This window comes from Peromyscus leucopus, chromosome 12 (assembly GCF_004664715.2).
Source record: "Peromyscus leucopus breed LL Stock chromosome 12, UCI_PerLeu_2.1, whole genome shotgun sequence".
Classification (NCBI taxonomy): Eukaryota; Metazoa; Chordata; class Mammalia; order Rodentia; family Cricetidae; genus Peromyscus; species Peromyscus leucopus.
Window position 1 is genome coordinate 40,744,463 of NC_051073.1, and position 14,580 is coordinate 40,759,042.

A 14,580-nucleotide genomic window follows, 5' to 3' on the forward strand; every position below is an offset into this window, starting at 1 on the left:
CCCTCAACCTTTGCCTGACCTTCTCCACATCCTTTACTCATCCAGTTATCACTTCATCGATCCTCAGTGTCTAGCAAAAAGGTGAAACAGCCTTTTTCCCTTCATTCAAAATAGACGTGTCAACATTTCCTCTAAATTATTGTTTATGTTAGTATTCAATGACACTTTATACTTCTGGACAATAAACGCTCTAATATTTGGGGCCCATATCTCCATGCATCACACATTAATTTTAATATTTAATGATAAATCATTTTTATGATCAATTATTAAGGTTTGATTCCATCATGGATGTTCAACCTTTTGACACTGAAATATAATATTGTCATTTACAAAGCATTCGCTCAAAAACTTTGTCATCAAGTTACAAAAAAATGCATAATGCTCTAGGTAGTGAGTTTATGATTTTGGGTTGGTCTGTATTCATAGCTGTCTTTGGCCCCATGTGGCCATAAGGCCACTGGTTAGACACGCCTGATGACTTGGGGCCCAATTTATGTAATAGAAGTTATCTTTTGGCATTTAGCCATAGTTAGATTTCTGGCAAGTAATGTAGATAAAATAGAAGATAACACACTACAATATAACCTTAACCACAATAAAAATAAACAACAAATATGTTACCCAAAATTTTTTGTTCAGAAGTATGAATGGGGGAGAAAAGAATACTAGAAGAACATTTTATTGCATGTGAGAGAAAATTTTAAAAATTAGGGTAGCAATAATAGACTGCCTTGGGAAAAACTGCATATTGGCAAAGAACATTCTTGGATTCATGACAATGGTTTCTAATTCTCTATTTGCAACACCCTACAGTATCTCTAAATATTTCAAAATGTTGTGAAATTCTAAAAGCAAATAAATAAATCAAATGTCTTACAAAGCAAAATTAGAATTAGCTCATTTTTTTTTTTTTTTAATTTACAGGTAAACATGTGCTTTCCGGCATTAAAACCCGGGGGGTGACATTGGAAAACCGGACAGAAGAAGGAGACAACATCGTCAGTTCAAAGAACTCTGGGTCATCAGACCAACCAAAGGAGGGAGGCTGCCGGCCGCTGGGGGCCGTGGAGAATTCCACTTCTTTAAAGGAACAGTGTGGCCTGGGATACAGCTCAGTCACTGAGGGCGTGCCAGAGTTCAAGCAGCACCCAAACAGAACAGCAGCAACAAGCCCAAACCAATAAAAGCAATACCACCACCACCACCACCAAAACCCATGCTTTGGTAAAACTAGCGAAGCCATTATAGCTGTCTGGTCGTGGACCTCAGAGAAAGGAATCACCATTAAAATATAGTCAATAGAATTTTTTTCACACCTAATCTCTCATTAATCCATCTTATACTTTCCAAAGTCTTATATACTATAGTCAAAGTCATTGATATCATGTTGGTCAAGATGATAAGATTCTTGAGACAGAAAAACTACACCGTATTAAAAGTCTTCCAAAGGTAAAATATACGTATTAGTGTAGCAACAGGAATTGCCTTAGCTTATATGATCGCAATGTTATAATACCCTGTAAAGAGATGATAAATATTACAAATTTTCTCAGGGCCTAAGTAAAGAATAATTGTAATACTTACACCAATAAAATAAACTCATTCAAGGACTGAGAACACACACCACTTCTCCTCTTATGGTATTCATCTTATACTGCACAGTGTACTTACAGTGTAGTCTCTGTATATGCTCTGCCATCTACCTTGCTATGAAAACCTCATACTTTATAAAATATTTAACTAATTAAATCATTTCCTATAAGTTCAGATATGGTATCGGAAACATAGATTTAAAATCATAGCTAATTAGACTTGATCAATTTTTCCCGATTTATTTTAACAATGCTTTTATTTATTCTTTGAGAATTTCACATCAATATATTTTGATCATATCCCTTCCCCTCACCCAACTCCCAGATCCTCCCCTACCTCTTGATCAAAATTTTAAAGCTATAAAATTTTAAAAAGCTAGAAAGAAAAATGAAAGTCCCATGAAGAATTTGTATCCAAAATTCTTAAATATTCTTTATAGTCAATTAAAAAGAAAATAAAAGGCAAGCAATTTAAGCATATTTGAATCGTTATCCTGATTTGTTTCTCTGTTGCTGTGATAAAACACTGATCAAAAGAAACTTGGGGAGAAAATGGTTTATTTCATCTTACATTTCCAGATAACAGTCCCTCACTGAGGGAAGTCAGGGCAGGGACCTGGGGACCAGAACTGAAGCAGAAACCACAGGGGAATGCTATTCACTATCTTGCTCTCTCTGGCTTGCTGAGCTTGCTTTTATAACCCAGGACCACCCACCCAGGAGTGGCACCACCCAAAGTGGGCTGGGCCCTCCCACATCGTTAATCAAGAAAATAGCACCACAGTCATGCCCACAGGCCAATCTGATGAAGGCAATCGTCAGCTAAGGATTCCTTCTCCCATGTGACTCAGCACGTGCCAAATTGGCAAAAGCTAAACAATGCAAATGGATTCTTTAGTAAAAGAGATGAGTACTGGGCAAGAAGCACATAAAAATGTGTTAATCTCTGGGGTTATTGAGTCTCCTCCTCCAGAGGCCAAACTATTTTAGGCTTTGAAGATCGGATGGCTCAGTGGTGTGGTACCATTGATTACCAGCACAGTGAGTGCTGTTAACTACTCAAGCAGGAAGATCCAAGTTCAGATTCCCAGTACTCATGTAAAAATCCAGGTATGGCTGGGTGTGACGGGGACCCCAGGGCTGGCAGGAGATCCAGTGGCAAAGGCAGGAAGATCACTGGGGCTCACTGGCCAGACAGGCTAGCCAAAACCAAGCAAACTGCAGACCCAGGGAGAGGCCCTGCTTCAAAGGAGGAAGGCAGAAAATGGTAGAGGCAGACAACAGACATCAATCATCCTCCAGCCTTGGCATACCTAGGCATGTGCACACAAATGGGTACCTCACACACACACACACACATGCATATACCACATTTACACATACACCACACAGACAGACAGACAGACAGACAGACACACACACACGAGAGAGAGAGAGAGAGAGAGAGAGAGAGAGAGAGAGAGAGAGAGAGAGAGAGAGAAGCTGTAGATATCATCCTCCAACCGAGACATGTGTACATACATGGGTACCGCACACATACACATGCATATACCACACTTACACATACACCACACACACATACACACACATACACACACAGAAACTGTAGATATCATCCTCCAGCCTAGATATGTGTACACACATGGGTACCACACACACACATGCACATATGCATACACCACACAGACACAGAGAGAGAGACACAGACAGACAGACAGACACACACACACACACACACAAGCTGTAGATAATATCCTCCACCTTAGACATGTGTACATACATGGGTACCGCCCACACTCATGCATGTGCTACACACAATATATGCAAACACCGCACACATACACACAGAGAGAGACAGAAGCTGTAGACATCATAAAAGTTAAGCAGACAGAGCTGCGCATTGCTCCATTATGTGCAAGTTGTAATTTACCAATTCATGGTCAGTACGGTTAATCAAAGAGAAACAAATATTAAAGCCACAATGAAGTGGAATGGCTAAAATCAAAACAACAGCTAAGTAATAATATGTCAGGCAGAATTTGGAAGTCTCATACTTCTAGATTGTGAGTGGTAAATGTGTAACTGGAGAAGGCTTGGAAAGTCACCAAAGAACCCAGAAATTTCATTCCCAGCCATTGCACACAGGACAGATGAAAACATGTCTGTGTGAAACACGTATGAGGACATTCAAAGCAACGTTCAACTGGAAACAAACCCAAACTTCCATCAGTGGCTGTGGACAAACAAACCATGGCTCATTCATATAATGGGTTATGATTCAGCAGTAAAACAGAACAAATTACCTACGCATGCAGACAGACTGAAGCCCTGTTCTGGCATGCCACTGAGCCACTGTATGATGGGAGAATGCCTTCCTGAGCTCTGCCGCCACATCGTATCGACTCCTTGTGATAGAAAGACATTCAAGCGTATGGTCTTTACAGCACTGGTGGAGTTAGCTTTAGTAGTCCTCATACCATTTATCATTCAGTGTGTGTGCGCGTGCGTGCATGCGTGCGCGCGTGCGCGCGCGCGCGCGCACACACACACACACACACACAGAATCATGTTTTTCTCAGAGAACACTAAGTTTCAAATGCACTCTGTTAAAACATTCCAATGTCTTACTATTACATAACATATTAAGGAGTTATCAAGACATCCCATCTTAATTTTTTATATTGAGCAAATGTGTGGCAGCATATTTAAAAGCTTTCAAAAACATAGTTGAAGGCATAGATTGCATTCCACTAAATTCTTATGCCAAGATATGCAAACCATAATGTTAACTTAAACCTTGGCAATAATTTATCATTTGCCTTGATTTTTTTAGGGAGTGTAAGTCAGATTGTGGAATAAAATTTTGGTGCTCAAATGACTCTCCCTGTTCTGGTTTTATGTGTGTTAAAGGTTTTAGCCATTTTTCTGCAATATCCACAGAGTGACTAGTATGGCAAAGGATATGAGACAATTGTTCACTTGTTTCTCCTATGTCGTAGAGGGCAGGACCTTCCTCCAATAACAACAACCCAAAGGCCAGGGATACCAATGGGACATTTTGAAAGGTTTGTTCACTTTTAGGAGTGTTTTGCCTACATGTATGTATATGTGTACCTGGTGCCCACAGATGCCAGAAGAGGATGTCAGATCTCCTAGAACTAGAGTTAACAGACAGTTGTGAGCCACCATGTGGTTGCTGAGAATCGAAATAAGGTCCCCTGCAAAAGTAGCACGTGTTCTTAACCACTGAAACATCTCTCCAACTCCCTGGTAGAAATTTTTCATAAAGACAAAAGGGTAATTTTAATTCAATACTTTAAGGAGTAAGAAGATATAATGTAACTATTAAATAATATCCAATGCCATTTAAACTGCTTCTACCAGTTCTGTAGTGGCCAGATTCTCGACTGACCTTCTTCCATGAGCAGCAGAATTTAACCAAAGTGGTTAGGAAGATGAGGAAGACAAGGTCTGTTCTGCTATGGCATGAGACTACACCAGAAAGAGGTGGGTGGGTGGAAGGAATTACATTACCTCTGTGGGGTGTGTGTGTGTGTGTGTGTGTGTGTGTGTGTGTCTGTCTGTCTGTCTGTCTGTCTGTCTACAAAATTGTCATCACAAACATCCCCAGAATTGCTGCTAGGCAAACTTTTTCTAATTTTTACATTGAAGGATCCTGGTGGCAGGGATCCTGGCACGGTATAGACCAAGACAAACACTTTGGACACTGTGGAACCCCAACCTACCAATGGAGCTCTCTCACCATATATATAAAACACATGTTGAAGCAGAGATATAAACAAGGACAGTGAAGTTAGAGTTCACAGTGTTCAGGAGAAGAATTCACAACAGCACATGGCTCCAGAGACAGCCGCAAAACATCATTACATGCGATTTACAAATACAAATCTGAAAACCTAAGAAAAATACCGGCTACAACGACATGTAAAGAGAGATCTTCATAACTCTAAAGAAAACTGACACTGTAGAAATTAGAGAAAAAAAAACTGTGATAGAAGTCCCATGAGCCTCATGAAGAGCCCCAGTGCCAGCAAACTGGACCTTTAAATCAACTCAAATTTTGAATTTACTCACCCATGATGATCTGTTTGCAAGCGTCACAAGCTACAGTGTCTCGTGATCCCTGTTCCAGGACGGAATAGCACACTCTCTCCCCAGGACAGCACATGGTGAGTGGGCGGATGAAGCATGGGCTCCCACAGGCAACATGAGTTCTCAGAATTGAGGGAACACGCCCTTGTTCACCTGGATAGCTCTGCTCACACAAATATCCCTGAGCGATTCCCACAGGGCATGACTCCAATGAGACAGCCTGTTATTTATTAGGACACTAAAGACACCAGAAGACATCCAGAAGATGTTTGCTGTTAAATTTATAATGTTTGAATTCAGCAATGTCCACAGTCGGAGGGGAAAACGTTTTTCTTCCTAAATGGAACACTTTCTGTGTTCGCCCAGCTATGTGAAAATGGGCCCCATTTCAGCTAAAATAGCCACAGTTTCCACCTAGGTCAGAATCCCCAGTGTACTGACTGCTCAGGCCAAGACTTCACCGTCTGGTGATGCTGGAGGATTGATTGACAGGCTGCACCATCCAGTGCTGACATCTCAGCACCACTGGACCATGCTAATAGTTCTTCCAAGGGAGAAGTAGTTTCATGGGCTACACTATAATGCAGTTAAGAGCCAGGGAGGACAATTACTTTTCATAGTTGACTTCCTAAGTCAACAGCCTATCATTCTAACGGAACCCACCCATCCTAAGACGCATATCTTCGCACTTGCACATAAGCCATTGATCTGACTCTACTAAAACTGCTCTTTAGTCTGGACAATGCCTGTTTGGAGAAGGGGTGAATGATAAATGTGTGTGATCAACAACCACTTATTTGCCATATGTTCATGTGTCCATGAGGGCAGTTTTCAAATGGCTTAACTTTGTCTTAAAGAAGGTTATGGATTGATCAATTTTGCCTTCTCTGAAACACATGCAGAAAACTAGGCCCCAATGAAAACATTGCAGGGTGTGTGGGACCCAGTAGGAGATTAACTCCTATTAGACTGCAATAATGCCACTATCCAAAGGTGAGCTCTACCATCTCCTTCTCTGGTACCCTCTCACAGTCTCGCAGGTGACCATATAGCAAGAAGGCCCTGTAGTGGTATTTGCTCTGCCCATGACCTTGGGCTATATGGCCCAAAGGAGGTGGTACTTCCTGCCTTTGTACTGGACCTCTTATAGGAAGTTGGAGAAGGGTCACATGCCCCTTCTCCTGGCTTCTGCCTGTGAGATGGATTTGCTTATGGTCAGATCAGAGGATGACTTCAGCTGTCTACTCCATTTTGTATTCGTGTATTTCCTCAATTTATATCTTAATAAATTCTGTACCCATTTAATAGACTCACATGGATTGAGTGTAATAAGCCCGTCTATACAGCAGTGCCTTGAGGTAGAACTTCCTAACCTGAGAACTGGGAGCTGATATATTTCTGATTATTGCTACTTACCAAGTCTCCAGTATTCTGTTAAAGCAGTGTACTTTAGATTTGCTGATCCAATTTTCAATTTCCCCTTTCTCTAACTACAAGATACTTGATATTAGTGACTTCTTTGAATGCAATGAGTGGATTCCAGAATATTGTGCCAAGAACTAGGTAAATTATTTGGGTGTGCCATGACTAATACAGTCAATAAAAGTATAACCACAGTAGACGGACTTTTAAAATGAAGCAAAAAGAAAAGATGTAAAAAAAAAAAAAAAAAAAAAAAAAGTCCCTTCAGTAAGCAAATCACAAAAAAACATTTCTTGATCAATTGAATTGCCCAATACAGGTAAGAAACTGAAAGACAGAATGTCAGAGCCAGTTTTGTGATACATTTTTGTACCATTTATAAAACTTGTGGATTCTTTTGTAGTTTCCAAAATACATTTTTGTTGTTACTGTTTAGGAAGACATCAATAGGCAACGGAAATTAACAAAATCCATTCCCCTTCCTGTAGTGGGTAGCCATTCCAGCTTGGATCTGGAAGTTCCAACCCCCATTGAGACTCGGGCAACTGTCACGCCTACGAGGCAGGGCGAGGGGAGGCACTGGAAACCTGAGAGCTGGATGGGCCAGTGCTCTCTCTGTGCACGCTCTCTGTGCCTGAACCCTGGACGGTGGAGGTTGACCGAGCAGAGCTCCAGAGAACACCGCTGGATTGCGATACACCTTCCCCAGACCTCCGCAACCTATCTATTCCTCCATTTGTAAGTCATCCACTAAATAAATCTTCCTTTTAACTACGTGGAGTGGCCTTTATATTTTCCCCAATACCTTCCTTCCATCCTTTCTCAGCTTGGTTTTCATGAAAACCTATGTAGATTTGTTTACTTTTCATGAAAACCTATGTAGATTTTGAAGAACCAAAGCACCCCCATTTCAAGCAAGCCCCTCATCCTAGCTTGAAACAGGCCTGAGTTTCAAAATTCTCAGAGCTGCTGACATAAGTCCCAGAACAAAGTCAGCATGTTTGAAGAGCCATCTGGTAGCAACTGATTAACCATAGAATGCCCCAATGCTGGAGATGGTCAAAGTACAAAGTCAGGATGTTTGAAGGACTATCTGGTAACAATTGATTAACCACAGAATGCCCCAATGCCAAAGGTAATCTATAAAATTTGACAAACAACCGGTTAAAACTAGAAAGTAAGATAACACAGAAATTCTGAAAAGTCCCTAAAACTTGAGCCAAACAGAATTGTACCCGTGCCAGCACCCCTAAATGATGTAACCTTGTGGTTTTTGCCTTTAAAAACTGAGCTTGCAGAGGGGCGGGCACCTCCTCCAGCCTCTACTATGTTGGATGGCTTGACAAGGTCCCTGCTGCAGCTTGAACTGCTTCAATAAATCTTGCTTTTGCATTTTGGTGAGTTCATGTCTCTGGTGGTCTCTTTGGGGGTCTCACACCCAGGGCACAACAGATTTGTTTACTTTTCATGAAAGCCTGTGTATATTTGTTTATCTCCTGTTGCTACTTAAGTACAAAAGCTGGCAGTGGGTTCTCTTAGCTGGCATGGGCTGCACACGAGGATTCTGAAACTGTAGTCTCTAAATGGAGAATCAGCATCACCTAGGAACTTGTAAGAAATACTACACCAGCTGAATCAGAAACTGTTTGGATGATTATGACGCATACTCAAGTCTGAGAACCGTTATTCTTTACAAATTGAATGCATAAAAATAAAGCTGATGAGCCCCAAATCATTTTTAAGAACATTTATAGATAATTTATGCAATATTGGGGGAAAAAGACCTTACCCACAACTCCCCTTTATTTCCTATCATGGAATATATACATATACTTAAAAATTTCATACGTGTATACATCTAATTACCCCCTAGGCCTTTTGTTGAAATTCTCAGAATTATGGTTTCCTAGAACTATAATTTTGGGAAACAAATAAAGTTAATATGTTCAATAATTTGGGAATATCAGATAAACTTCTAAGTTAGATGTCTTTTAACTAATCAATCAGAGATTTAGAAGCACGGATGAGTTCTTTCCAGCACTCAGCAAAGTTCCAAGCACATAGGAAAGTTGAAAACCCATTAGAAAACTTGTAGCTCTTTGTAATTCTAAAAAACACACCGTGGTTTGTTTGTTTGGTTTTTAAAGGAAGACGTCACCAGGCTGCAGACATTATCAACACTCATCTCTCTTCCTTTTGTGTACCCCACTCTATTCGGTTACCTGTCCAAAGGGTCGGCTGCTCCTTCCTCTTTTATATACAAGTCACTCCAATTTAGCTATAAAATAAGTTCCCTCCACCAAGTAGAAGTTGAAACAATCAAAGTCCTTTTTTTTTTTTTTTAAGATTTATTTATTATGTATACAGTGTTCTGTCTGCATGTATCCCTGCAGCCAGAAGAGGGCACCAGATCTCATTATAGATGGTTGTGAGCCACCATGTGGTTGCTGGGAATTGAACTCAAGACCTCTGGAAGAGCAGCCAGTGAGTGCTGTTAACCTCTGAGCCATCTCTCCAGGCCCTCAAAGTTCTTCTTACAGAGCACAGAAAATACACCCCTGATATTACAAGAAACCCTGCATGTGCAAGACTAAACACCACCACTGTGAAAACACTGCTGTACAGAGTAAATGGGAAATACTCAATAACAATGAAACATTGCCACCATTCATGCAATAACCATCATCAACGAGCCACAAAACTGCCTTAAATAAACCTGACCATTTCTTTTTGTTTTTTAAATATCAAATAAAAACATGAGGTAGAGTGAGAACAAATGGGTTCCTGTGCCATTGATTTTCAGCCATTCATGCGCATCTTCATGATTAATTTATAGTTAGTTCATAAATACCCAGCGTTGATACATATATCTTGACATTTCACAGCATTAAAAAGTCCTCCATGGGCTAGTAGAAGTGGCTGAAATGTCACAAGGGCATAAAGCAGTGACTTCATATATTAAGGCCTAATGGGCCGTGAGACTTAAGGGAGTTTCAGAAAATCCATTGTCCATTAACTCTACAGTGGAGGAGCCCCATCTTACTGCTGTGAAAGAAACATAATGAGTTCTGGGCTAAACTTTATTTAGTCTGTGGTATGTTATAGCACATAAAACAAAGATTTGGGACCGCTTTCTTTTGACTAAGGTTATTTCAATAATTATCTTAACAGGTAATAAGCCCAATTTGTTTAGGATATAGGAGTTTTTGCAAAGCCAGTCCAACAAGCACTGGCATTCTTAGCAGTAACTATGGTCAGTGTAAGCTGAAGCGCTGATTTGTTTTCGTACTCTCTAGTTACTTCAGTTTTAAGACTATATTTTAATCCATATTAATTATGTATTTATTCATCCCCTAATTAATCAGATCTAGAAAGATTCATTTTAGTGTTGTGTATACTTGCAATTAAAGTGGCATTTGAGCCACACTTTGCCCTCAGTATCCAGATGTTACAGTCGAGTTTCTTGTGCTTATGGTAGTAAATTCCTATTTGGGTTATTGCTATTTTGACATCTGCTCTTGTTTCTTTTTCATAGTAAAAAATTAAAACACTTTAAATGTCTGAAATATTTTTAAAATATTAATAAAATGTAGAATTTCAGGTCACATACAAACGTGGTATGCGAGTATCTTATTACTAACAGCTACTGTAATTTTGGTGAATGTGGCATTTGTATTTTTATAGGTAAGAAACAGAAAGCCTGAGACTCGGCATCATTTCCTACTGGTCTCATATTATTAAAATTTATCAGTTTTGCAAGGTGGAAATGACTCAAGCTTTGGTTTAAAATAGAATTTTATAACATTTCTTTAAATGTTAGCAAAAATCTAACTCAATGAACCCGCTGGAAAAAGCAAACATCTTTCTGACTTTTAAATTGCAGAAATAAGTTGGATGTTAACCTTAGGACTCAGGTTTTTATTGTGAAGAAGTTTGTGTTTTTCTTTTTCTCAGAACAGAGGTTCTGAAACAAATTTCCCCCTTTCTAGTAAAAATTCTACATCTGAAATAAAGAAATGAGGCTACCCTTTAGGTGTTACAAGAATCACTCATGAGAGATTGTTCTTTGAACACAACATGGAAGTTCCCAGCACGGCATAAACTGATTTTAAAATCATCAGGGAGAGAAGCTGGGAGATACAGTAGACTGAGGAGGTTGAAGTTGAGGTCATGAAGACTAGGGGCATCAGAAACCATGATGCTGAGAGACGGACAGATTCCAACAAAGCAATTTACTGGTAGTGGGAAATAGACACACATGAATTCCAGGATAAAAACCCAAGACTGTACCACCGAGGTGCTCCTGTCTCCCACCAATCAGCAATTGCTGTGACCTGAGGGGACAGTGCATCAGTGAATGATTAGCAACACAACAGCTGAACCCCAAGGGCATAAAGGGAAGAAGGGCAGGAGCAGTGTTCTGGGCCATAAGACACCCTTGAGCAGAGGTGCTGAGGAAGAGTGGTCAGTGTATTGGAAGGTCACTCTGTAGAGGGTCAAGGGGTGTAGAACTGAGCAGCAGTCAGATCATGTGGCCCCTGTGGGCCACATAAAAGTTCAATCACTGTGGCAGAAGTCTACCAAAAGTATTTTCCTGAACTAAATTCATATGTGTGTGTGTGCACACTCACATGCACACACCACATTTCTGAGAAATGAATAATACAAAATATAAATATTAGGTCATTACAGATAGCCATATGGTAAAAACACTGTCTCCTGATTCCTTAGTATAAGCAGCTCAAGTGTTCAGAGCCATATTTTAAAAACTCTTCAGATGAAAGGCATTGAAGATTTTATAGGCAGCAACCTAATGAAACGCCATCAGTCCAGGTCCCTCCTGGAATCCAAATGTGCTGTTTAAATTGGCTATTCTCAATTCTATTTTTAGCCAAAAGCTAAATGAAAAAATAAGGCCATTGGCATTTAGTTGTCGCTATTGACATGAACCCAAGACTTTGCTCCTTAAAACTCACTCTACTCTGTCCCCCAAATCACTCCAATGTACTGTCCGAGTTGAAATGGCCCAGTGTTACCTGGGACTTCCACTTGCCCTGTTTGCTAGTCCTCCTGATAAGCCGGTACAGTCTCCAGTCTATTCCATTGTCCTTGTTACTATTCATGAACACTCGGCTCTCCCTGATGATAGGGAATGGCATTTCAACTCTAGTCCACAGATAATCTCTTATGTTTTGGTCAAAACTGCCTCTCTTCCATTTCAATTAACATAAAAACTTTATTTTGTAAGTTCTGAGGATTTATTATACAGAATAGTTTTAACTATAGCTTTAGACTACAATATTTAACGGTGTATTATATACTTTTAAATGGTGAATGATGAATAAAGACTATTTTCTGTCCAAACACACAAAAATCTATAGTTGTGATTAACTTTTTAATTAGCTTGATTTAGTCATTCTATAATAATACACATTTCAAAACATCATATTGTATGTCACAAACATAAACAACTATTAACCAAAAGATATTAAACAGAAAAGGCTGTTTTTATGAATATGTTTACTGTATTATTTGTATCAGAAAAAAAAACATCCTAATTATAATTTTGAATGATGATAGTATGGAATTTATAATTTGGTAGATTGACTTTTTTTAATTAAGAGGAATGGTTACTTTTATCATTGAATATCTTTTAGGAAGAGGCCCCTATGCAAGGTCCTGTGTAAGACCTTGGGAATATAAAGACATCTCATGTCTGAATAGCCAGTCTCTCCATTACAAAGTATAGATACATTTTCTGTGCTGACTTTAATTTTACATCTGCAAACACCTCAGCTCCTTGAGTTGTTTAATTATTCTGCCCCCCCCCACTGTCTTTCCTTTCAAACTCCAAATCCTCGTCTAGTATTCCCTACATATCACCTTCGACTTCTCTTATACTGCATAGACTATCATGCCCCTATATAGGGCACCTGTTCCTCTTTAGGATGCACTGCTCCAGGTGCCAGACTCTGACACAATATCGGAAGGCCTGAAAAGACTATCTAGTCTTACATATTTTTGTACTCAACATCTTTCCCATCCAATCTCATCTAGTGCAGGTGAGTCAAGTACAAAACAGTCCAAAGCACTGTTTTCTTCCTTGAAGCTGGAAAAACCAGTATCTGAGTCCCTAATGCTCACAGAATAAAGATATCTTAGAAAGCTATGCTTACAAATAGGAAAAAATAGTTTTGGAAACAAAAGGATGTAGGCATAGGCTAAATAGTATGCATGTGACTATATGACATGGTGTACCCTCACATCCCAGTAGAGAGAGATGCTGATCTCTTAAGAGTTCATTTGAGGGCCAGCACAATGGTGCCTCAGGTAAACGTGCATGCCGTCAAGTCTGGTGACCTGGATTAAATTCCTAGGTCCCACGTGGTAGGTGAACTGGTTCCTGAAAAGTGTTCTTTGCCTTCCAGATGTGCACCATGCTTGGTGCACAGGGCAAAGGAAGGAAGAGAGGAAAGCTTTTACAGAGTTCACTGGAGGGATGGAGAGATGGCTCATCAGCTAAGAGCACTTGTTGCTCCTGCAGAAGACCCTGGTTTAGGTCTTAGCACTCACATAGGAGCTCACAAACATGTTTCATTCTAGTTTCAGGGGATCTGACACCCGCTTCTGACCTCTGTGAACCAGACACACACATAGTACACATACATACATGCAGGCAAACATTCAAACACATAAAATAAATCTTTAAAAAAAATTAAAAATTAATTTGTAGACACAATAACAGCTATGAACAGTAAGTTAGCAAAGGAAGAATGGATTTTTTTTTTCTGAGGCATGCAGGACAGTTCTGTTCCAGACATTTCTTAGAGTCAGCAATACTATTCTCATCCTGGAGGACATTACCAGACAGCTGAGAGACTATTATAATACCATGGGATGATTGAGATTTATTGAATTTAGAGAGAGCAGAGACTATCTTACAGAGAAATGCTCATCAGGAAAAATGGACTCTGGCTTAGCTTTGAGAATAAGTGCCAAATCAAAGCCAGGATTTAGAAGAACAATCAGTTAAAAAACGGTCAAAGCACAGGCCACATGGAACAACAAACCCTGAACACAGTTGCAAAACGCAAATAGTCCAGTCTGGTTGAGATGCAAGGATCGTATTCATAAACACTGGAAGCTGAGGAGTTGGAAGAATCTTGAAAACAATTTTGTCTGTTCTCCTCTGTTTTTCTTGTGATGACAATGGACAGATACACTGAGGCCAGACTGTGGATTAGTTTTTACAATGAACCATGTTTCTCCATCCTAAACTCAAGTTTGATTAACAGAGGCCAGGATACACTGATCATAGACACAGCATTTCTGGTGTTCATCAGAACATTCCCCTTGCAAACATGGCATTTGGCAAGGGGCAGGAGATGCTTGTCTTTAGAAATAAGTCAGTGGTCATCTGAAAGGCGCACAGCTATTTGCTAATGTGGCA

At 39.8% G+C, this 14,580-nt stretch overlaps 1 protein-coding gene across 26 annotated transcripts in view; it reads right to left on the reverse strand.

Moving 5' to 3' along the window:
• The window catches only part of LOC114691931 (ABI family member 3 binding protein), a 211,628-nt gene that overhangs the window by 152,518 nt on the left and 44,530 nt on the right, over positions 1-14,580 (reverse strand). The gene's annotated exons all lie outside the window — the stretch shown is intronic.